Raw genomic sequence first — 26,375 nt, 5'->3', positions numbered from 1 at the left:
TTTCATACATGAATATAGATTTCTGAAGAACATCTAATAGAGTGCTTGAAAAAGAAATGGGTAATGTACCAATCAGGCTCACAACAGAAAATAGCACAATTAGATAATTCAAGGAGGTGTTTTTTCGGGTTTTGCTTTGTTTTTTCACAAAGGGATGATTTTCTTCTTCTTTGAGAGAGAATCTAGCTCTGTCACTAGGCTGGAGTGCAGTGGCGAGATCTCAGCTCACTGAAACCTCTGCCTCCCAGGTTCCAGCAATTTTCCTGCCTCATCCTCCTGAGTAGCTGGGACTACAAGTGTACCATGCTCAGCTAATTTTTGTATTTTTAGTAGAGACAGGGTTTCACCATGTTGGCCAGGATGGTCTCGATCTCTTGACCAGTGATCCACCTCTTGACCTCGTGATCTGCCTGCCTCGGCCTCCCAAAGTGTTGGGATTACAGGCATGAGCCACCGCACCTGGCCAGGGATGATTTTATTTTATTTGTTTTTTATTTTTTGGTAACAGGCTTCATTCACTTTATTTTTCTTGTATAAAAACCCTATGTTGTAGCCACAGCTGGAGCCTGGGTTCGCTGCACAGAGACTCTGGTGTGGGTCTTGACAAGGTGGTCAGGAATTCCTGATAGGGAGACTTGGTAAACACAGTCTCCTTCCAGAGGTCAGGGGTCAGGTAGCTGTAGGTCTTAGAGATGGCATCAAAGGTGGCCTTGGCGAAGTTGCCCAGGGTGGCAGTGCAGCCCCGGGCTGAGGTGTAGCAGTCATCAATACCAGCCATCATGAGCAGCTTCTTGGGCACAGGCGCTGAGACGATGCCAGTGCCCCTGGGTGCAGGGTTGAGGCGCACCAGCACAGAGCCGCAGCGGCCTGTCACCTTGCAAGGGACGGTGTGGGGCTTGCCGATCTTGTTCCCCCAGTAGCCTCTGCGTACCGGGACAATGGAGAGTTTGGCCAGGATGATGGCCCCACGGATGGCAGTGGCCACTTCCTTGGAGCACTTAACACCCAGGCCGACGTGGCCATTGTAGTCCCCGATAGCAACAAACGCCTTGAACCTGGTGCGCTGGCCAGCATGGGTCTGCTTCTGCACCGGCATAATCTTCAAAACCTTGTCTTTGAGAGAGACCCGCAAGAAAAAGTCAATGATCTCAGATTCCTTAATGGGCAAAGAGAAGAGGTAGATCTCCTCCAGGGACTTGATTTTCATATCCTTGACCAAGAGGCCCAGCTTGGTGACGGGCATCCACTCCTTATCCTCGGCCTTGCCTCCACGAGCTCCGCGGCCTCGGCCCCGGCCCCACCCACGGCCACGACCCCGGCCCCGGATGCCACTGCTGAAACCTCCGCGGAAGCCACCGCGGTTCCCCATCCCAGGGCCACCAGGGCCTCCGGGCCCCCCCGCTGCACCGGCGTCATCCGCCATTTGGTGTTCTCTCGGAGAAGCCAGGGATGATTTTAAAGTGTCATGTTCTAACTGAGGTCTGAGGGGAGTTGGTAGACCAGTGGCAGGCAGCTGAAAGAACACTCAAGGAATCATATAGGGAGCTTTGATATGGTTTTTTCTCTCTGAGCACGAGTAGGCTTGGGCACAAGGTGTGGGCACAAGCTGTGGGTGCAAGCTGTATGTTTAGCATCAGCTGGATAGTTACACCTTTTACAGACAACAATGGCTCTGAGCCAAGCACGAGCACACCTGGTTACCTAATTTGCCTCACATGGCATGGTTACATAACGTGCAGTGTTGTGCATCTGTGCTCCAAACCCGCTGAGTCATGCTGTGCCAGAAAGCCACCTCAGCCTATTCCCAACTAAAGCACAGCCATTGCCCTTACACTCCACCCCCTAGGCCAAGGCCATCCTCTGGGCAGGGACACATGCCCAGAGACTGGAGCCCTGAATCCATAACCCACAACAACCATACGGAGAGCAATAGCTCACTACTAGGATCCCAGCTATGCTACTTTTGACTATTAGGGCCCAGCATAGGCCAGAACCCAGGGATGCCCACCCTGCAGGGGATTGTCAGTAAGGCTCTTGACTGCCTTAATCTCCCATGAGACCCCTTGAAGGGCTGCTGTTATGTTCTGCCAATTGTCAGGAATAAAGGTACCACATTGTGTTCCTAAGAGAGCACAGGTGCCTCCTTGGACAGCAGTCATTATGTCTAAGGCCATTCAGTTTTGCAACACCACCTTTCTGATCTGATCAACTTCATCTGTTAACAGGAGGAGGACCACTTGGGTGTGATTCGGAGCCCGAGCAGTGTGCTCTGCAGGAGCAGTAACTTGTGCTTCTACAGTTATGACACCCGCTCCAAGAATAGTCATTGCCAAGGGGTAGAACCACCAGGGGGCTCGTTGCACTGGCAAAAACTGAGAATGTAGTGCCTCCCAGTTACGTGGGATGGGCATCTGGGAAGAACAGTGGCAGGTACATAAGACCACCCCTAGGTACAATATTCAGTCCAGTCCACTGGTAGGTAAGGATACCCTGTGTCACCACAGACCCATAAACTTCCAGGGGGCACAAAATCCATCCATCTTGTCTACTTGCTACCTGGTTAAGGGCACTCGCCGTATCATTACTTGTTGTGTAACACTGGGTAGTGGTCTCCATTTAGGGTATGCCTGAGCACATGCTGGGCATTTCTGACAAGCCTCCCAAATATCTTGCATGGGCAGGGACAGACCCCAATGGTTATTGACCTGTTGCATTAGTTTACTCCTAGTTTCCAGTGTAGCCAGAAGGCCACATCTCAAGTAGGTGCTGTCTCTAACCATCAGACCTTGGCCAAAGCATCTGTCTCATCATTGCCAGGGGTGGCAAAAGGCATACGGCCTGACAGATGATAGTTACCTCTTTCTGATGACCCATTTCCTAGAAGTCTTGCCACATGGCTTAGCCCCATATGGGTCGGTGGCCAACTAGCCACTTCTGTATTTTCCAGGTAGTTAATCACAAGGTTAAGCCTCAAAAGACCACCCAGCTATTGGTACAGATTACTGTAGGTGTCACCTCCTTGGTGATCACCATCCATACTGCTCTAAGTTCAGCCCATTGACTACTCTGTCCACCCCTGGTTTCAAATCACATGGTAATCAGGCAGCAGTAGCATCTCGGCTAGACCCATCTGTGTATCATACCCCATTGGGAATGGGGAGACGTCCTTCCTTAAATGGTGAAGGTTCAGGGTCTAAGGGTGCCTCAGGCCCCATGGCTCTAGGCCCCATGGCCTTTTCTTGCATTAGAACTACAGGTCGCAAGACCTCTTGCAATTCTACTGCTAAGGGACTTGTACTCAGTGTACTCCACTGCTCCAAGTAGACGCCCCACTTTGCCAAAGTGGATGTCTACACCATCCCAGTCCAGGGGGGTTGTTATCCATGAATATATCCATCCCGCTCTCAGTTAAGTTATCCACACGATGACTGTAGCCCGTCTCCGTTCTGCCACGCTCTTATGAGCCCTTACTAACTGCTTTCACCATCCAGGGGGTTGTTATCCATGAACACACTCATCCCACTATCAGGTAAGTCGTCTGCACGATGACTGTAGCCTGTCCTGCCATGCTTTCATGAGCCTGAAGGGCAGCATATACAGTTACTGACTGCTTCTCTATCAATAAGTACTAGAGCTCAACTCCTTTCCACAGTTGGGATGAAAAGCCTACTGGTGTTCTCAAGCTCTCCATGTGCTGCTATAGGCCCAGCCAAAACTATCTGTGGTCACATGCACATCAAGTTTAAATGGGTGCCCCTGGTTAATTACCAGTAGGGCCTGTGCCTGCTGAATAGCCTGCCAGGCTGCCAGAAAGGCTGTCTCAGCCTCATCGTCTTAATTCTAGGCAAGGGGAGCATTGCCACTTCTAAATCTGCAAGAGAATCAGAGGTTAGCATAATATCATTAACGAGACCATGACATATGGTAAGGCTCTGCATATAGACCTGCGGCAGCACTGTGAAAGTCCACTGTCACCTTCCCATGAAGGTAAGCTGTTCCTGGCGTTCTGGAAAAGAATGCATTAGCTAAATCCACCACATAGTGGTACTGTTCCAGTTCTATCATCAAAGGGTCCATCAAATCCATGATTGATGGCACAGCTGCCAAGCTGTGGAAAATATCCACCCCCAGAATATATCTGCACTGGTGTCTACCAGCACCAGCACTTGCTGTACGTTGGTGGGGGACCAGTGAATTGCTAATTTCACATGTGGCCTCCCATCATCTGGTGTTCCCCCAGGCCGGGCACCTTGGCCAGTTCCGTCATCAAACAGAAAAGGCTTTACACCCCTGTCCGGCTGCAGCACATAGTCTTTGAGCCAAAGCACCCACCAGGTGGGACCAGGTCATGCAGCAATGTCCTTCTTCCCCTTGGACATTTTCTGGAATTGGTGCTCTGGAGACAGCTGTCTCCACAAAGTTAATAGTACTTCATTGGGCTGCTTATTAATTTTCTCTCAGTCAACCCCAGCCAAAATCAAATCTACCCACATCTGTGAGCATGTCACTCATTGGGACCCCCTTTCCTCCCATCAGAGGGGCCCCCTGCAAGTGGGGCATCTTCTCCTTCTTTATGGTGCAAACCCAGACCAAGTGGGAGTCTCTCAGGCCAAGATGACGACCCAGGCTTGCATTCACAACAGCCTCTAATTCCTTTTCTAAGCCCTATGGCCAGGCCTCCAGGCACTCTGCCTATGCCTGGAGGTCCCCATTCATGGCAGCTTCTAACGCTTTTTCTCTGTGTAACCAGGCCTGCTGGCACCTGGGGGGCCCTTACCTCTGCTGCATCCCTCAGGGACTGGGTGTGTACCTCTCCTAGTGCAGTCAAAAACACCCATTCAACTCTGTCGGGAAAGGTTCACTCCTTCTCAGTGCTCTGTGCTTCCAGCTGCTTCAGTGCCTTCTCCATGCTCTCAGGGGGCCCGTCTACCACTGCCCAGGTTTCCACTGGAGCCCATCTGAGCAGCACAGCTGCCATCGGGTACCACCACCCATGTTGCGGCCACATGGCTGACCTGGAATCAGTGGGGACCAAAGACTCACTCACTCTGGGATCATGTTCATGATGCCAATTGTCATGTTCTAACTGAGGTCTGAGGGGAGTCGGTGGACAAATGGTGGCCAGCTGAAAGAACACTCAAGGAATCATAGCAAGTTTTGACATGGCATTTTCTCTGTCTCTCTGGGCATGAGCGAGCTTGGGCGCCAGCCTCGGTGCAAGTCATGGGTATAAGCCATGGGCACAAGCCATATGTACAGCGTCAGCTGGGTAGTTATACCTTTTACAAACAGTAGTGGCTCTGTCAAGCACGAGCACACGTGAGTGGTTGCCTAAAGCGCCTCATGTGGCATGGCTACACAACGTGAGGAGTTGTGTGTCTGCACTCCAAACCTGCTTGAGTCACGCTGCGCCAGAAGGCTGCCTTGGCTTATTCCTGACCAAAGTGCAGCCACTTCCCTTACACAAAGGTATAAGTAATGTGTAGGGGAGTTGAAAGTGGTAGTGAAGTAACTACTTCTAGCCAGAAGAGACAGGGAAGGGAATGGCAATTGGAAATGACAAGGAGTCATTCAAAGAAGGCTACACAACTGAAGGGAGCCAAGGGAATAAACACTCTGATCTCATCCTCCTCCCTCCCTCCAGTCTCCTACTGGGGCATTTATTGGCAACTGGAAGCCTGAAGGCATGGAGCCTTATTGATGTAGCCCATACATTTCAGCTTCCTAGGAAAAAGAAGACAGTAGAAAAGGGTGGAAAGTACATTTTACATGTTAAATGAAAGAGGTTCTGTTTCTGGAATAGTGGAGTAAGGAGCCCCCACAGACCCATTCCCCAATGAAAAACCTTAACTGGTAAAAATTATTAAGTAGTCATTTAAAGTCTCCACAAATTGGCCAGTCGTGGTGGCTCATGCCTGTAATCCCAGAACTTTGGGAGGCTGAGGTGGGAGGATCACTTGAACCCAGGAGTTTGAGACCAGCCTGGGCAACACAGTGAGACCCTGTCTCTATTTTCACTATAATTTTAAATTTAAAACAATGAAAAAGAAAAGGAAAAGCAAATAAAGTCTCTGTGAATTGTCCCAAGACATACAACAAATGAAGAAATGCTTATTCAAGAAAATCTACTAAATCTCAGTAATAATAACAAGAATTTGTGGCACTTGAGCCATGACCGCCTCCATTTCTCATTGCTCCCTGCCCTGCCTTCAACTTAGAGTGATGGAAGCTCCATCCAGAAGGTGTGGCCAGGAAGATGGGGCTCCCACTTCCCTCAGCTCCAAGTAAAGGGATACAGTATATTACCATGAGGAACAGGTCACCAGCATTTTTCATCATTTCCAGCTCTGAGTTGCAGAAGCTAAATTCCTGGCAAGTGCAGCCAAGAGGTCAGGGGCTCTCTTCTTCCACCCAGTCCTCACTCATAAAAAGAGCCCCCTCCCCAGATGCAGCAGGCTGAGGATACTGGGACTCTGATCACCCTCACTCCACCTTGCTCATAGAGAGGAGGTTCCATTCAGGAAGCAGCAAGCCTAGAAGACCAGAGGCTATCACCTCCACCCAGAGTCTGAAGCCATGGCTCAGAGATTTTGCCCAGGAGGAGAGGCAGTGTATAAGAATAGAAATCTCTGAAGATCTTCCCAAAGGGACTGGCTTTACTTGAAACTAAGTGTGAGAAGTTCAAGTCTAGGGTGCTCTTGACAACAACACAAATTTTGGGGGCAAGCAGTTAGCAGGAGGATGGTAATTCTTGACAGCAACAAGCTAAGCCATAGGCCTGCTATTTTATCTGAGAGAACCAGGGAAAGAACAAAAAGAGACTTCCTGGGGTTTGAACAAACCTCAAAGACTAGCTTCAAAATTTACTCCTGCAGAGATTTGGATTTAATTAAATCAGACTGCAGCACCATTTATGCTTCAGGGCATAAATGAGCAATCAGCCAGCAACTGGTAGAGCCTAAAAGCTTGGTGTGATACCAAATGAGGCAGACAGTTTAACAGGTCAGGGAAAGAGACAGAGTCTTGCTGAAACCCCTGTTATTCAAGGGTAACTGGGCACATACCTAAGGCTGTATCCTTTGAGGAGTGGCACTAGAGGCTTCACACTGTGGGGGAATTAGAATTCACTAAAATATTCTGGCCAAATCACTAAGCAAACAACAAAAACAAGCCCCACAGAGGGAGAAGGGAATCAGTGCCTACAGCAGTATGTCACTGAAAGCATCTAGTTTTCACCAAAAATTATGAGACATGCAGAGAAACTGAAAAGTGTGATCAGCCCACAGGGAAAAATGTAGGCAACAGGAGCTGCCTGTGAGAGGGCTCTGATGTCAGATTTAATAAAGACTTCAAAGCAACCATTATGTTCATGCATTCAATGTTCAAAGATCTTGAAGAAAAATAAACATGCTTAAAGTAGTAAAGAAAGATAAGATGATTGTCAGGCCTCTGAGCCCATGCTAAACCATCATATCCCCTGTGACCTGCACGTATACATCCAGATGGCCTGAAGCAAGTGAAGAATCACAAAAGAAGTGAAAATGGCCGGTTCCTGTCTTAACTGATGACATTCCACCATTGTGATTTGTTTCTGCCCCACCTTAACTGAGCGATTAACCTTGTGAAATTCCTTCTTCTGGCTCAGAAGCTCCCCCACTGAGCACCTTGTGACCCCCGCCCCTGCCTGTAAGAGAAAAACCCCCTTTGATTGTAATTTTTCACTACCTACCCAAATCCTATAAAACAGCCCCACCCCATCTCCCTTCGCTGACTCTCTTTTCAGACTCAGCCTGCCTGCACCCAAGTGAAATAAACAGCCTTGTTGCTCACACAAAGCCTGTTTGGTGGTCTGTTCACACAGACGCGCATGACATTTGGTGCCGAAGACCTGGGACACGAGGACTTCCGGAGACCAGTCCCCTGTCCTTGTCCTCACTCCTTGAGGAGATCCACCTACCACCTCAGGTCCTCAGACCAATCAGCCCAACGAACATCTCACCAATTTCAAATCAGTTAAGCGGTCTTCTCACTCTTCTCCAGCCTCTCTCACTACCCTTCAATCTTCCTCTCTCCCTACCCTTCAGTCTTCCTCTCTCGCTACCCTTCAATCTCCCCATCCTTCCAATTCCAGTTCTTTTTCCTCTCTAGTAGTGACAAGGAGACACATTTTATCCATGGACCCAAAACTCCAGCGCCAGTCACAGCCTTGGGAAGACAGTCTTCTCTTGGTGTTTAATCACTGTGGGGACACCTGCCTGTTTATTTACCCACACTCCATTGGTGTCTGATCACTGTGGGGACGCCTGCCTTGGTCATTCACCCACATTCCCTTGGTGGCAAGTCAATTGTGGGGACGCCTGCTTTGGCTGCTCACCCACATTGCCGCCCAAGGCGGCTCACCAGCCCCCTTCTCCATGTCTCTACCTTTCTCTTTAAACTTACCTCCTTCACTATGGGCAATCTTTCGCCCTCCATTCCCCCTTCTTCTCCCTTAGCCTGTGTTCTCAAAAACTTAAAACCTCTTCAACTCACACCTCACCTAAGACCTAAACGCCTTATTTTCGTCTGCAATACTGCTTGACCCCAGTACAAACTCGATAATGGTTCTAAATAGCCAGAAAACGACACTTTTGATTTCTCCATTTCACAAGATCTGGATAATTTTTGTCAAAAAATGGGCAAATGGTCTGAGGTGCCTGATGTCCAGGCATTCTTTTACACATTTGTCCCTCCCTAGTCTCTGGTCCCAATGCGACTCTTCCCAAATCTTTCTTCTTTCTCTTCTGTCTGTTCCTTCAGTCTCCACCCCAAACTCTGAGTCCTGTGAATCCTCCTTTTCTACAGACCCATCTGACCTCTCCCCTCCTTCCCAGGCTGCTCCTTGCCAGGCTGAGCCAGGTTCCAACTCTTCTTCAGCCTCTGCTCCCCCACCCTATAACCTTTCTATTACCTCCCCTCCTCACACCCAGTCTGGCTTACAGTTTCATTCTGCGACTAGCCCTCCCCCATCTGCTCAACAATTTCCTCTTAGAGAGGTGGCTGGAGCTGAAGGCATAGCCAAGGTTAATGCTCCTTTTTCTTTATCTGACCTCTCCCAGATCAGTTAGCATTTAGGCTCTTTTTTTAATCAAATATAAGAACTCAATCCAGTTCATGGCTTGTTTGGCAACAACCCTTAGATGCATTACCATTCTAGACCCAGAAGGGCCAGAAAGCCGTCTTATTCTCAATATGCATTTTATTACCCAACCCGCTCCTGACACTAGAAAAATCTCCAAAAATTAGATTCCGGCACTCAAACCCCACAACAGGACTTAATTAACCTCACCTTCAAGGTGTACAATAATAAGTAGAGGCAGCCAACTAGCAACGTATTTCTGAGTTGCAATTACTTGCCTCCACTGTGAGAGAAACCTCAGCCATGTCTCCAGCACACAATAACTTCAAAATGCCTGAACTGCAGCAGTCAGGCGTTCCTCCAGGACTACCTCCCCCAGGATCTTGCTTCAAGTGCCAGAAATCTGGCCACTGAGTCAAGGAATGCCCAGAGCCCAGGATTCCTCCTAAGCCGTGTCCCATCTCTGCGGGACCGCCCTGGAAATCAGACTGTCCAGCTCGCCTGGCAGCCACTCCCAGGGCCCCTGGAACTCTGACTGACTCCCAGATCTTGTTGGCTTAGCGGCTGAACACTGACGCTGCCCAGTCACCTTGGAAGCCTACAGGACCATCACAGATGCTTTGGGTAACTCTTACAGTGGAGGGTAAGTCCATCCCCTTCTAAATTAAAATGGAGTCTACCCACTCCACATTACTTTCTTTTCAAGGGTGTGTTTCCCTTGCCTCCATAAATGTTGTGGGTATTAATGGCCAGGCTTCTAAACCTCTTAAAACTCCCCAACTCTGGTGCCAACTTGGACAACATTCTTTTATGCACCCCTTTTTAGTTATCCCCACCTGCCCAGTTCCCTTATTATGTTGAGACATTTTATTTTATTTTATTTGAGACAGAGTCTTGCTCTGTCTTCCAGGCTGGAGTGCAGTGGCGAGATCTCAGCTCACTGCAAGCTCTGCCTCCCAGGTTCATGCCATTCTCCTGCCTCAGCTTCCTGAGCAGCTGGGACTACAGGCGCCCGCCACCATGCCTGGCTAATTTTTTGTATTTTTAGTAGAGATGGGGTTTCACCGTGTTAGCCAGGATAGTCTTGATCTCCTGACCTTGTGATCCGCCTGCCTCGGCCTCCCAAAGTGCTGGCGTAAGCCACCATGCCTGGTCATGTCAAGACATTTTAACTAAATTGTCTGCTTCCCTGACTATTCCTAGGCTACAGCCACACCTCATTGCCACCCTTTCCCCCAGTTCAAAGCCTCCTTCACATCCTCCCCTTGTATCTCCCCACCTTAATCCGCAGGTATGGGACACCTCTACTCCCTCCTTGGTGACCAATCATGCACCCCTTACCATCTCATTAAAATCTAATCATCCTTACCCCACTCAATGCCAATATCCCATTCCACAGCATGCTTTAAAAGGATTAAAGCCTGTTATCACTTGCCTATTACAGCATGGCCTTTTAAAGCCTATAAACTTTCCTTACAATTTCCCATTTTACCTGTCCAAAAACCAGACAAGTCTTACAGGTTAGTTCAGGATCTGTGCTTATCAACCAAATTGCCTTGCCTATCCACCCCCTGGTGCCAAACCCATATACTCTCCTATCCTCAATACCTCCCTCCACAACCGATTATTCTGTCCTAGATAAACCTAGCTGACCCCATAAATCCTAAATTCTTTCCCCTCTCCCCTTTCCATTCCTCAAAAAACAACCCCAAAAGCTGCTCCCACACTAGCTCTCCCTAACTCATCCCAACCTTTTTCACTACACACAGCCAAAGTGCAGGCCTGTGTGGTCAGATTCTTACACAAAAGCCGGGACCATGCCCTGTAGTCTTTCTGTCCAAACAACTTGACCTTACTGTTTTAGCATAGTCCTCATGTCTGCATGTGGTGGCTGCTGCTGCTTTAATACTTTTAGAGGTGCACCCAGGTGAAATAAACAGCCTTGTTGGTCACACAAAGCCTGTTTGGTGGTTTCTTCAAATTGACGCATGTGACAATGATAATGTCACATCTAATGAAAAATGTCAATAAGGAGATAGAAAAAAATAACAAAATGGAAGTTCTGGAACTGAAAAGTACAATAACTAAAATGAAAAATTCACTAGAGTAGCTCAACAGTAAGTCTTGAAAGGACACAAAGATAGATGTGTACCCGCCCCCCGCTACACCTTTGTTCTGCTCTCTAATCTTTGCACATACCAGAGATTTCGTAAGTTCTGTGAGCACCTGTTTTTCTGCACGTACCAGAGATTTTGTTTTGCACATACCAGAGATTTTGTAAGTTCTGAGGCAAGGTCACAAGATAAACTCTTGCTGCCATAAACCTGCTCTCCCACCTCAAAGGTTGAACCAAAATATCAGAAATGGCGGGAACCAATCATAGTTAGCCAAATCGCCTTGTTCAAACACTAGCCAATCATATATCTGATTTGTATGATAACTCTATGCCCACTTTTCTTAGACTATATAACACTGCTCGGAGCTCAGTGGGGGAGCTCTCCTGCCCGTCTCGTTTCGCGAGCGAGGGAGAGTTCCAGGTTTGAACCTGTAATAAAGATCCTTGCTGCTTAGCTTTGACTCTGGACTCTGGTGGTCTTCTTCGGGGAATAAACGGTCTGGGCATAACAAATGGGGGCTCGTCCGGGATTTCCTCCAAGCCCACCAGACCCCCAAGTCAACGGATCTTAATCTGTAGGTAAGCCGGCTTTGTCATTGTCTCTGTCTTTGTCTCTGTCTGTCTCCCTGAAATTTCGCGAAATCCGTAATCTGTAATCTGTATTGGTCTGTTCTGTAAGTGGCACGGTCTTGGCGGACGCGCTAGAAGACAGCCACTCGGGACTGGTGGGAGACGTTCCCCAGTGCCCATCTGGGGGCCTCCATCTTTGGTTGCCCCGTCTGACTCAGGTCGGAAGTCCGACACGCGCTCGCGAATGCTCATCGTTATCACTGTCTGTCCGTTATTGTTAAGTGTTAAGTGTAAGCCCAAAAACGAAACATAAAACCTTTTCTTCCCCTTCCAGGACCGGACCTGTCGGATACTCCCCTCTGCTTCACACTCATTTTCGTCCCCCCTTCTCTTTGTAGGAGCAGTCCAAAGATGGGCAACAACCAGAGCACGCCGCTCTCACTCCTTGTTACCAATTTTAAGGATGTGAAGGCTCGGGGGCGTAACTTAAGCGTAGAGCTAAAGAAGGGAAAGCTAGTTACTTTCTGCCATTTGGAGTGGCCCTCTTTCGGCGTAGGGTGGCCCTCCAAAGGAACTTTCTGTCTCTCTATTATTACTAAGGTAAAAACTAAGATTTTCCTGCCAGGGCAGTCAGGACATCCTGATCAAATTCCTTATATTCTAGTGTGGCAAAATCTTGTGGAAGACCCACCGCCCTGGATAACTCCATTCATCCTTGAGCCTTGCAAGGTCCTAGTAACGCGACCTACAAGACAAGGGACTCCCTCTGCTCCCTCGGCCCCTGTGCTGCCGGACAGCCAGGACCCCCTAACGTTAGAACCCACATTACCCCCACCATATCCGCACCTTATCCCGCAGGACCCAGTCCCCCAGGGTGGTGCTTCCATAGAGGGAAACCGAGAAGCGGAAGCAGCCGAGAGTGAAAGTAACCCAGGGGGGCCGGCCAGCCGAACGCAAGGCCGCGTACAGCGGGACCAAGCTTCCCGACTCCCTGACTCCACTGTAGCCCTGCCTCTCAGAGAAATAGGATCGCTCGATGATACCGGGCTCTCCCGTCTCATGTATTGGCCTTTTTCCACCAGTGATTTATACAATTGGAAGTCCCAAAATGCTCGGTTCTCAGATAATCCCAAAGATCTAACCTCGTTGTTAGACAGTGTCATGTTTACTCACCAGCCGACCTGGGATGACTGTCAACAGCTCCTCCGAATCCTGTTCACAACGGAGGAGCGGGAAAGAATCCAAGTTGAGGCCAGAAAGCTGGTTCCAGGAGATGACGGCCAGCCAACTGCAAATCCTGACCTCATTAACGCGGCTTTTCCTTTGACCCGGCCCAGATGGGACTACAACACGGCAGAAGGTAGGGGACGACTGCTCATTTATCGCCAGACTCTAATGGCGGGTCTCCGGGCTGCAGCTCGCAAGCCCACCAATTTGGCTAAAGTATATTCTGTGTTACAAGGTAAGACAGAAAGCCCTGCTGTGTATTTAGAGATTAATGGAAGCCTTCAGACAGTTTACCCCTATGGACCCAGAAGCACCGGAAAATCAGGCAGCGGTAGTAATGTCCTTTGTAAACCAGGCAACACCAGATATTAAAAGAAAACTCCAGAAATTAGAAGGTTTAGAGGGAAAGCAGATTCAGGACCTCCTTCAGATGGCCCAGCGAGTTTATAATAATAGGGATACTCCAGAAGAAAAACAGTTCAAGGCAACCAAAGAAATGACCAAAGTCTTAGTAGCAGCTTTCCCCCAGGCAGGGAATGGCCAAAGCAGAAAGCAGAAAAAGCAAGGCTCTAGGCAAGTATTAGAAAAGGATCAGTGTGCTTATTGCAAGGAACGTGGTCACTGGATTAAAGACTGCCCAAAGAAACGGAGACCAGCTAACCCTACCTCCGCACTCGTTACCCAGGACTCTGACTAGGGGGGATGGGGTTCGGACCCCCTCCCCGAACCCAGGGTAACTTTGCAAGTGGAGGGGTCCCCAGTTCGCTTCTTGGTCGATACTGGGGCGGAACGCTCAGTCCTAACCAAACCAATTGGAAAAATGTCTAAGAAAACATCCTGGGTGCATGGGGCCAGAGGCATCAAAAAATACCCCTGGACAACCCAGAGGACTGTAGACTTAGGAACGGGAAAAGTCTCCCATTCCTTCCTAGTCATCCCAGAGAGCCCCTGCCCTCTACTAGGGAGGGACTTGCTGACAAAAAGGGGGGCCCAAATCCACTTTGAGCCAGAAGGGCCCAAGATAACTGATTCCCAAAATAGGCCAATATCTATCCTGACTGTCACCTTAGAAGATGAGTACAGACTCCATCAAGAGCAAAAGCCCCCCGATCAGGAAATTGACTCTTGGCTCCAGCGTTTCCCTGAAGCGTGGGCAGAAACTGGGGGCTTAGGGCTAGCTAAACATCGACCTGCCATATTTGTGGAAGTTAAGCCAGGGATGGACCCGGTTCGGGTTCGGCAATATCCTATGCCCCTGGAGGCAAGAGAAGGAATTACGCCCCATATCCGCCGACTCCTAGACCAGGGAGTCCTACGGGCTTGCCACTCATCCTGGAATACTCCACTGTTACCTGTTCGTAAACCCAATAGTACGGACTACAGGCCAGTACAGGATTTAAGAGAAGTTAATAAAAGGGTCATGGACATACATCCCACTGTGCCCAATCCATACACCCTTCTGAGTGCTTTACATCCCGAGAAACAGTGGTATACCATTCTTGATCTAAAAGATGCTTTCTTCAGCCTTCCTCTGGCTCCCAAAAGTCAAGAGCTCTTTGCATTTCAATGGACGGATCCTGAGAGGGGCATCAACGGTCAGCTAACATGGACCAGGCTGCCACAAGGGTTCAAGAACTCGCCAACCCTGTTTGATGAAGCCCTTCATGAAGATCTAGGTGAGTACCGGTGGCAACACCCTGAAATAACTCTTTTGCAATATGTTGATGATCTCTTAATAGCGGCCAGGTCCCCGGAAACTTGTGTTCAAGGGACTGAGGACCTCTTGAAGACTCTGGGGGAGCTAGGCTACCGAGCCTCAGCAACAAAGGCTCAGATCTGCAAGTCGGAGGTAACTTATCTGGGGTACCTATTAAAAGGGGGGCAACGCTGGCTAACCAAAGCCCGAAAGGAAACAGTCCTACGCATCCCTAGACCCCAGTCGACACGGCAAGTGAGAGAATTCCTGGGGTTGGCAGGGTTCTGTAGGTTATGGATACCCGGATTTGCTGAGTTAGCCAAGCCCCTATACCAGGCAACAAAGGAACGGCAGCCCTTCAATTGGACGGAAGAGGCTGAGCTGGCCTTTCAGCAAATCAAAACTGCCTTATTATCAGCCCCCGCGCTGGGGCTCCCTGATGTCTCCAAGCCCTTCCACTTATACGTGGATGAAAGTAAGGGTGTTGCAAAAGCCGTGTTAACACAGTACCTAGGCCCCTGGCAGAGGCCAGTTGCCTATTTGTCAAAAAAATTAGATTCAGTGGCTGCTGGCTGGCCACCCTGCCTCCGGATAATCGCGGCGACCGCCCTAATGGTCCGAGACGCTGATAAACTTATCATGGGGCAAGAGTTGCGCGTTATAACCCCGCATGCCATTGAAGGCATCCTCCGGCAGCCGCCGGACCGATGGATGAGTAACGCCCAGCTCACCCACTATCAAGGACTGCTGTTAAACCCCCTCAGAATGACTTTTCTGCCCCCAACCTCTTTAAACCCTGCTTCACTGCTGCCAAATCCAGACTTGGATGCCCCGTCCCATGAGTGCACTGAGATACTGGCTCAGGTGCATGGGGTGCGGGAGGACCTGCAAGATCGTCCGCTCCCCGACACAGAACTCATCTGGTTCACTGATGGCAGCAGCTACGTCCACCAAGGCCAGCAGTATGCAGGAGTGGCTGTAACGTCAGAGACTGAGGTAATCTGGGCGGAACCCTTGCCTCCAGGGACATCGGCCCAAAGAGCCGAGCTGATAGCACTCACACAGGCCCTCACCCTAGGGGCAGAGAAAAAACTGACAGTATACACGGATAGCCGCTATGCTTTCGCTACTGCGCACATACATGGGGCCATCTACAGAGAGAGGGGACTATTAACAGCTGAAGGCAAAGAAATAAAAAACAAGCAAGAGATCCTAGCTCTATTAACTGCTCTGTGGAAACCAAAGAAATTGGCTATCGTACATTGCCCTGGGCACCAGAAACCAACTACGCCAATTGCTCGAGGCAACTTCTTAGCCGACCAAACCGCAAGGAGCATAGCAAAAGCTCCCAGTCAGCTCCTCGCGCTCCAGCTCCCTGATCCTGGCCCGCGAAATTTGCCAAGTTTTCCCGACTATACCGAACAGGATCGCGAATGGATGGACACGCTTCCCCTAAAACAGGTTCAAAATGGGTGGTGGACTGATGTAAATGACCAAACCATCCTACCAGAAAAATTAGGACGGCAGGTGTTGGAACATATCCACCGGACAACCCACCTGGGTGCCCGGCGAATGATAGACTTAATCAGGCACGCCAAGTTCAGAATCAGGCGCATAGCTGAACTGGCCAGCGATGTCACAACAAATTGCAAAGCCTGCCAACTGAACAACGCTTGCCCCCAAACCCAGACCGCCGCAGGAATTAGGTGTAGAGGAACTAGGCCTGGTGTCTATTGGGAAATAGACTTTACTGAGATAAAGCCTGGAAAATATGGGTATCAGTACTTACTTGTCTTTGTAGATACTTTTTCAGGATGGACAGAAGCGTTCCCAACTAAGAGAGAAACTGCTCAGGTTGTAGCAAAGAAAATTTTGGAAGAAATCCTCCCCAGGTATGGCTTTCCCGTCCAAATAGGGTCAGACAATGGACCAGCCTTCGTTGCTAAGGTAAGTCAGGATTTGGCTTCCATTCTTGGGGCAAATTGGAAATTACATTGTGCTTATAGGCCCCAAAGCTCAGGACAGGTAGAAAGGATGAATCGGACTCTAAAGGAGACCTTAACTAAATTGACCATGGAGACTGGCGCTAATTGGGTAGTACTTCTCCCCTACGCTCTGTTCCGGGCCCAAAATACCCCTTACAGACTGGGCCTCACACCATATGAAATCATGTATGGCAGGCCCCCACCCCTGGTCCCCAGTCTAAAAGATGACTTACTCAAACCTGAAACTGAAAATGTCTCTGAGCTCTTGTTCTCCTTACAAGCCTTACAGAAAATTCACCAGGAAATTTGGCCCAGACTACGAGAACTGTACGAGGCAGGACCTCCGCCGACGCCTCATCCATTCCAGCCAGGAGACTGGGTCCTGGTCAAGCGCCACCAGCAAGAAACTCTCCAACCCAGGTGGAAAGGACCACTGCAAGTACTCCTGACTACTCCCACCACTCTCAAAGTAGAAGGCATCACTTCGTGGATCCACTACACACACGTCAAACCGGTGGACCCATCATCCGACCTTCTCGAGCCGTCTGGAGCACCAGTTACATGGACTGTGGACAAAGCTAAGAACAATCCCTTAAAGCTAACCCTGCGCCGTCATCCCCATGGCCGTAACCATGTTTAGCTCACCTATGCTTTTATGCCTTATGCATCTGACTCTCCTCACTGCTGCGCCGTCTAATCCCTATGTCTGGAGGTTCTGGCTCTATGAAAACAAAACTCATCCTGGGGAAACCCCCCAGGTGGGTAAACTGCTGGCTAGTGCAGACTGCCCCCCCTCAGGGTGTAATACTATAGTTTACCTCAATTTCACTAGGTTCCAGATTGCCCAACCAGCAATACCCATGATCTGTTTTGAATATGATCAAACTGAATATAATTGTAAAAATTATTGGTGGCACCAGAGTGCAGGTTGCCCATATAGCTACTGTAAGACACACTCTGTCCGATACTGGAGAGAACGACAAGGGTGGTATTTTTACCAAACTGAGTCTCCCGTCACTTACACTTGGATAATTAGAGACCCATGGGACTCTCGGTGGACAACCCCACAACATGGGGGAGTATATTACTCATCAACTAGTACCTGGCCCAGTAGCCATTTATATCTGTGGAGAAGTCTAGTCCAGATTCAACCCTTAATCCATACACAAATCCACAGGCAAGAAACCAAGCTATCACAAGACTTGCAGCCCTTCTCCTGGCTAACCCTACTACAGGAAGGGCTAGCATTCGCCAACCTCACCGGTTTAGGCGACCTGTCCTCTTGCTTTATGTGTGCAACCCTAGGAAGACCACCATTAACGGCTGTTCCTCTATCCTCCCCTCCCACAAACTATACAGGTTTTAACTCGTCAATAGTCACGATACCCGATGTGGCCCTGTACCGTGACCCATACCAAGAGAAATACCCCTATTGTTATTCGGCATTTAGCAACAGCCTCTGTAACCAATCGGCTACATACCCTAATAGTCCCATATATGCTCCCCCTGGTGTGTTCTTCTGGTGTAATATGACTCTGTTAAAGACTCTGTCCAAAAGCATCTCTGACGGACAGTTGTGTATCCCTGTTACCCTAGTTCCCCGACTGACACTGCTAACCCCGGCAGAGTTCATAGGCTGGGCAGGGACCGCCCCAACTAAAACTGCGCGACATAGACGAGCAGTTTTTCTACCACTAATTGCCGGAATATCCTTAACCACCTCTGTCGTCGCAGTGGGGTTAGCAGGAGGGGCCCTACAACACTCCATGATAGAAAACGACAAGCTGTTACAACAATTCTCTGTTGCTATGGAAGACTCCGCCTATTCCCTAGCCTCCCTTCAGCGGCAGCTCACCTCCCTAGCACAGGTCACCCTTCAAAACCGCAGAGCCTTAGACTTACTCACGGCTGAGAAAGGAGGTACCTGTATGTTCCTCAAAGAAGAATGCTGTTTCTATATAAATGAGTCAGGGTTAGTTGAGGAAAGAGTCCAACACCTACACAAACTAAGCTTAGAAATGAAAAAGCAACAATTCACTACAGCCGCTAACAATTGGTGGAGCTCTTCAATGTTTTCCCTTCTGGCACCCCTTTTAGGCCCCCTAATGTCTTTACTGCTTCTATTCACTATAGGCCCCTGTGTGGTAAATAAAATTTTACAATTTGTCAGAGAAAGGTTTGATACCATCCAACTAATGGTCCTCCGTAGCCATCACCAGCCTCTCCTGCACCCAGAAAGTGAGGCTATATTATAAGACTCTGGAAATCCAAGATTGGACATCCAGTTACTTATGAGAAGGGGGAAATGAAAGGACACAAAGATAGATGTGTACCCGCCCCCCGCTACACCTTTGTTCTGCTCTCTAATCTTTGCACATACCAGAGATTTCGTAAGTTCTGTGAGCACCTGTTTTTCTGCACGTACCAGAGATTTTGTTTTGCACATACCAGAGATTTTGTAAGTTCTGAGGCAAGGTCACAAGACGTGTTTAAGTAAGATAAACTCTTGCTGCCATAAACCTGCTCTCCCGCCTCAAAGGTTGAACCAAAATATCAGAAATGGCGGGAACCAATCATAGTTAGCCAAATCGCCTTGTTCAAACACTAGCCAATCATATATCTGATTTGTATGATAACTCTATGCCCACTTTTCTTAGACTATATAACACTGCTCGGAGCTCAGTGGGGGAGCTCTCCTGCCCGTCTCGTTTCGCGAGCGAGGGAGAGTTCCAGGTTTGAACCTGTAATAAAGATCCTTGCTGCTTAGCTTTGACTCTGGACTCTGGTGGTCTTCTTCGGGGAATAAACGGTCTGGGCATAACAGTCTAAACTGGCAGGAGAAAGAATCAGCAAACCTGAAGATAGATCAGTAGAGATTATGCAATCTGAAGAACAGAGAGAAAGAAGAATAAAAAAATGAACAGCCTCAGAGAATGTGGGGTCACCATTAAGTGATGGTAGTTTCAAAAGGAGAAGAGATGGCCAGGTGCAGTGGCTCACACATGTAATCCCAGCACTTTGGGAGGCTGAGGCGGGTGGATCATTTGAGGTCAGGAGTTCAAGGCTAGCCTGGCCAACATGGTGAAACCCTGTCTCTACTAAAAACACAAAAATTAGCCAGGCATGGTGGCGCATGTCTGTAGTCCCAGCTAGTCAGGAGGCTGAGGCAGGAGAATTGCTTGAACCCGGGAAGCAGAGGTTGCAGTGAGATGAGATCGTGCCACTGCACTCCTGCCTGGGTAACAGAGCAAGACTCCATCCTAAAACAAACAAAGAAACAAAGCAAGACTCCATCTAAAAACAAACAAACAAGCAAGCAACCAACAACAATAACAAAAACAAAAATGGAGAAGAGAGAAAGGAACAGAAAAAAAGGTTTGAAGAAATAATAGCTGAAAGCTTCCCAAATTGAATGAAAAATATTGATCTTCATGGAATTCATTCATATACTTGGAATGAATTCCAAGTAGGATAAAAACAAAGAGGTGCACACTTATATATCGTGGCAAAAACGCTGAAAGACAAAGATTAATTGTGAAAGTAGCAAGAGCAAATGACTTATCACATACAAGAGAACCTCAGTAAGATCAGCAGATGACTCCTTACAAGAAATAACTGGCCAGGCATGGTGGCTCACACCTGTAATCCCAGCATTTTCAGAGGCTTTGGCACGAGGGTCACTTGAGCCCAGGAGTTCGAGATTGCCCTGGGAAACGTAGTGAGACTTTGTCTCTATGAAATATAAAAAAATTAGCCCAGTGTGGTGGTGCAACCTGTTGTCCCAGCTATTCCAGAGCCTGAGGTGAGAGGATTGCTTGAGCTTGGGATGTTGAGCCTGCAGTGAGCTGTGATCACACCACTGAACTCCAGTCTGGGTGACAGAGTGAGACCCTGTCTCAAAAAAAAAAAAAAAAGACATTAGAAAACAGTGGATGATATATTCAAAGTACCAAAATTAAAAAAATCTGTCAATAAGGAAGTTATATCCAGCAAAAGTATCTTTCAGAAATGAAGGTGGAATAAAGAAAGATGAGATAATTTTTCACTAGTAGACCTGCCTTATGAGACATGCTAAAGAAAGTTCTCCAAACTGAAAGCAACTGACCCTATATGGTAATTCAGATTCAAATGAAAAAGCAAAGAGTACCAGTGAAGGTAATTATGTAATTATAAAAGACAGTGTATTTCTTCTCCTTTATTAAATGATTGAAAAAGCAATTGTATAAAACTATATATATATATATATTTCATAGATATGACACCAAAAGTTAAAACAAAAGAAAAAATAAACTGGGCATTATCAAAATTAAAAACTTACGTGCTTTAAAGGACACCATCAAGAAAGTGAAAATATAGCACACAGAATGGAGGCATTAAATAGTTCCTCCCACTTTTATGATGCTCTAAGTACTATTCTTATTTATTTTTGTTTTTATTTTTATTTATGAATGGGTCCTGGCTTCCCTCAAGGACAAGCATTCTTCTTAGTCATCTTAGCTTAGCTCAGTGGCTACTTGATAAACAATTGTTGATAGTGAAGATAGTCTGAACCCACCACTGCAGGGAGAAGAAAATTTGAATGGGAGAATAGTTACACATGGACTTGATGGAGTACTTTGGAAAGTTTGCCAACTCCTATTGTAACCTCCTGTGGGAGCCGGACGGGAGGCACCCTGGAGCCAGCTATGACTCCATCAATGTTAATGGATTATTCAATTAAAAAAAAAAAAAAAAAACAATGCCACAGGCTAAGGAAACTTTCTTTCCTGATAGCCATCTGGCTACTTTAAAGTTCGTGGTGAAATGCCCTACAAAGTTCATATGGAGAACAAGAACGCTGGCCCTGGGTTCCTGGGAGTATATGATAGCAGGTGCCATGACTTCCTGGTGGGGTCATATCTGCAGCAACCACCACAAACATGGCACCATGTGGATAGGTTTGTGGAGTGAATGAAATTTCAGGGAAAAATAATTCAAGGCCAGAAACAATCTGCAAGAGAAATTTTATAATAAAGATATTTTAGCCTCTATAAGACAACATCAGGAGAAGATATAAAAGTCATCTTGGGCTGGGCGTGGTGGCTCATGCCCATAATCCCAACAGTTTGGGAGGCAGAGGCAGGCAAATCGACTGAGCTCAGGAGCTACTCACCAGCCTGGGCAACACAGTGAAATCCCATCTTTATTAAAAAAATGTACAAAAAATTAGCCAGGCATGGTGGCGGGCGCCTGTAGTCCCAGCTACTCAGGAGGCTGAGGCAGGAGAATTGCCTCAATCCGGGAGGCGGGGCTTGCAGTGAGCTGAGATCACTCCACTGCACTCCAGCCTGGGCGACAGAGCAAGACTCGGGCTCAAAACAAAACAAAACAAAAAAAAGTCATCTTCAGATGTTTATAGCCTGGGACCAGCGGTGCTGGTAAATCTCTGAGGGAAAAAGACCCTCATTTGTAGCTTTACTGATTTCCATGGCGTAAATATTCCTACCATGGCAGATTTCAAATTATTGACATAAACACAATCGGCTTTGACAGCCAATTCATTGCTGGCTGCACCATAAAGTATTTGAACACTGGAGCACATGTATGTGATCACATTATTTTTCTTTTCTTAGTTTATACCACTCCAGACTCTCTCGTTACTTTGCGCTTTGAGCTCCATGATCTCTTTTGCCCCTAGCCTTCTCCCAATGCCTAACTTCCCATGTCTTTTAACATTCAGTTCAGGAATCTTCTCCTTTGGAGCACTTTGCCATGTGGTGACTACTCTAGTTGGATTAGGTGCCTCCCTCTGCATTCCTATAATCTTCTGCTGTTTCTTGTGTCACAGCACTTATCACAGCTGTATTTTTTTTTTTTTTTTTTTTGAGACAGACTTTCACTCTTGTCGCTCAGGCTGGAGTGCAGTGGTATGATCTTGGCTCACTGCAACCTCCACTTTCTGGGTTCAAGTGATTCTCCTGCCTCAACCTCCCGAGTAGCTGGGATTACAGGCATGTGCCACCATGCCCAGCTAATTTTTTTTTTCCTTTTTTTTTTGTTTTGAGACGAAGTCTCGCTTTGTCACCCGGCTGGAGAACAGTGGCGTGATCTCGGCCCACTGCAACCTCTGCCTCCCGGGTTCAAGCAATTCTGCCTCAGCCTCCCGAGTAGCTGGGATTACAGGTGCACGCCACCACGCCCAGCTAATTTTTGTATTTTTTAGTAGAGATGGAGTTTCACCATGTTGGCCAGGATGGTCTTGATCTCTTGACCTCGTGATCCGCCCACCTTGGCCTCCCAAAGTGCTGTGATTACAGGTATGAGCCACTGCGCCCAGCAAATTTTTGTATTATTAGTAGAGATGGGGTTTCTCCATGTTGGCCAGGTTGGTCTCAAACTCCTGACCTCAGGTGATCCACCTGCCTCGGCCTCCCAAACTGCTGGGATTATAGCAGTGATGTGGTTTGGATGTTTGTCTCCTCCAAATTGCATGTTGAAATATGACTCCCAATATTGGAGGTGGGGCCTAGTGGGAGGTTACTGGATCATGGGGACCAATCCCTCATGAATCATTTAGCACCATCCCCTTGGTGATAAGTGCATTCTCCCTCAGTTAGTTCATGTGAGATCTAGTTATTTAAAAGAGTCTAGGACATCCCCTTTCTCTCTGTTGCTCCTGCTGTCGCCATGTGATATGCTTACTCCTCCTTCACCCTCTGCCATGATTGAAGGCTTCCTGAGGCCCTTACTAAGAGCAGATGCTAACACCATGCTTTCTGTACAGCCTGCAGAGCCAAGACCCTACATAAACCACTTTTCTTTATAAATTACCCAGTCTCAGGCATTCCTTTACAGCAAGAACAGACTAACAACAAATACGTGGTGCAATGCAGAGCATTCAAAAAAACATCTGGTCTGAATAAGTGCTTAAGTGCTTGATAAATGTTAGTGATACTTATTGTTAAGTGACACATTTGATCTCATATTCTCTTATTCTCTGTGCTCAGTTTTTTAAATCATGAAGTTTTCTCTATTCTAACCTGCCATTGATTATAAACCAGACCATAAATTTAATAGCAGTTTATCCTAAAGATAAGGAAATAATGCCACATTAAATATATGATAAGGCAGTACAGTTTAATGATTAAAGATATGGGTGCTTAGAGACAGACCCTCTCTTGTAACGACCTTTGACTAATTAATTAACTTCTCTTGGCTTAGTTTCCTCATTTGGAAATTGTAACTGCTCAATACGTGTTAACAAATACTCTTACTTATTCATCAGTAGTAACATGCAACAATAATTCACAAGGCATCATACAGAGAGGAGAGAGAACTTCACTCAAACAGAACTCCAGAGACCTTCAGAAGATCTTACTTGAGTCTTTCAGTTGATTAATGATCAGCGTGTATGTGTGAGGAAACTATCAAGGCCAGGGAAAGAACCATCCTGAAGGACTAGAGGTGATGATACTCAGCACTATCCAGGAATAGTGTCTCTTCCCACCAGCCAGACTGGAAAAATATGTTTCACAGGGCACTGGATGGAGAATCAGGAAGGTATTGGCTCAGTAGTGCAAATAATTATCCCTAGAATGGGCACAACTCCAGACCCACCTTAAAAATCATAAAGGCAACACCCAAGAGGATCAGACTGTTTCAAACTGTGCCCCAAAACAAAGCTGAAGATTATTTATAGAAATTTAAAAATATCCAGCACTCAATAAGGCAGAAATCACAGTGTCTGACATCTAATTAAAGGTTAGGAGACATGCAAAGAGGCAGGAAACCATAACTCAAAATGAGAATAATCTGCCAATTGAAATTGAGCCAGAACTGACACAGATGTTAGAATTATCAGAGAAGGACCTGAAAATAGTTATTATAACTTTATTCCATATGTTCAAAAGTTAAATAGAAACATGGAAAACATAAAGGAGATACAAATCAAACTTTTACAAATGAAAACCTCAATGTCTACGCTGGCACATTGGTGGGATTAATAGCAGATTAAGCCCAGCAGAAGAAAAGATTAGTTAATTTAAAATTATAGCAATATAAGCTATACAAAAAAGAAATACAGAAATAAAAATGAATTAAGAATATTATTAATGTGCTGGGTGCAGTGGCTCACATCTGTAATCCCAGCACTTTGGGAGGCCGGAATGGGTGGATTGCTTGAGGCCAGGAGTTCGAGACCAGCCTGGCCAACATGGCACAACTCCGTCTCTACCAAAATTACAAAAATTAGCCGGGCACGGTGGCACAGGCCTGTAATCCCAGGCCTGTCGGGAGGCTGAGACAGGAGAATCACTTGAACCCAGGAGGCAGAGGTTGCAGTGAGCCGAAATCATGCCACTGTACTGGGCAACAGGGTAAGATTCTGTCTCAAAAAAAAATAAAAAAAAGACAACTTCAATCAGTCTAATATACATGTAATTGGAGTCCCCAAAGAAGAGAAAGAGGGCAACAGAAGAGATATTTGAAGAAATAACAGCTGAAATTTTTCCAAATGTGATTAAAATTATAAACCCATGGAACAAAAAGTTCAACAAACACCAAGCACAAGGAACATGAAGAAAACTGTGCCGGTCACATCACAGCCAAATTATTAAAATCAGTGATAAAGAGAAAATACAATCATGCGTTACTTAAATCTGGGGATACAGTCTAAGAAATGTGTTATCAGGTGATTTCCTTGTTGCATAAATATCATAGAGCATACTTATACAAACCCAGATGCTATAGCCTACTACACATCTCTACGACGTGTTATTTCTATTGCTCCTAGGCCATAGAGCTGCACAGTATGTTACTGTACTGAATACTGTAGCCAACTGTAATAGAAAGGTAAGTATTTGTGTATCTAAATATAGCTAAACATAGAAAAGGTATAGTAAAAGTACCACATAAAATATGTAAAATATTAAAAAATGGAGCCAGGTACAGTGGTTCATGCCTATAATCCCAGCTACTCAGGAAGCTCAGGCAGGAGGATTGCTTGAGCTCAAGAGTTCAAGACCACCTGGGCAACATAGCAAGACCCTGTCTCAAGAAAAAGATTTAAAAATGGTATACCTATATAGGTCACTTATCAAGAATGGAGCTTGCAGAAATGAAAGTTGCTCTAGGTGAGTCAGTAAAAGAGTCGTGAGTAAATAGGAAGGCCTAGGACATTACTGTCTACTACTATAGGCTTTTTAAGTGCTGTACACTTAGGTTACTCTAAATTCATTTTTTTAAAAGTAATTGTGCTACAATATTATGATGGCCATGACACCATATAATTGATAGGATAAAGTGATAGAAAATTTTCACAAGGTGATAGAAATTTTTCAGCTCCATTATAATTTTACGGAATCCCCACTGTATATGCAGTGTGTTATGCAGCAAATGACTACCTTGACAGCAGCCAGAGAAGAAAGGTGTTACTTACAAAGGAACAAATGATGATAACTGATTTCTTGTTGGAAACAATGCAAGTGAGAAGACAGTGCAGCAACATCTTTAGGATATTGAACAACAACAACAACAAAAAACCACTTGTGAGTCTAGAACTCTATACTTAAAATGATGTTTCTATGGAAATATCATTTGAAGAAATCAAAACAGTTGTTTTCAGACATATAAAAACTAAAAGTATTCATCACCAGGAGACAAACTTTGTAAGAAATGCTAAAGGGA

General features: G+C 46.8%; 1 pseudogene across 1 annotated transcript; it reads right to left on the bottom strand.

Annotated features, from left to right (window-relative positions):
• Nucleotides 1-511: 511 nt before the first annotated feature.
• Nucleotides 512-10,706, bottom strand: LOC101022619 (annotated as a pseudogene). Its single transcript, XR_637536.4, has 3 exons — nt 10,702-10,706; nt 4,661-4,665; nt 512-1,443 (listed from the first exon to the last, which is right to left on the bottom strand). The product of XR_637536.4 is annotated as a 40S ribosomal protein S2 pseudogene (transcript).
• Between the last annotated feature and the right edge of the window lie 15,669 nt (nt 10,707-26,375).

Source organism: Papio anubis, chromosome 12 (assembly GCF_008728515.1).
Source record: "Papio anubis isolate 15944 chromosome 12, Panubis1.0, whole genome shotgun sequence".
NCBI classification, from domain to species: Eukaryota; Metazoa; Chordata; class Mammalia; order Primates; family Cercopithecidae; genus Papio; species Papio anubis.
This window is presented reverse-complemented; position numbering and strand designations above follow the sequence as displayed.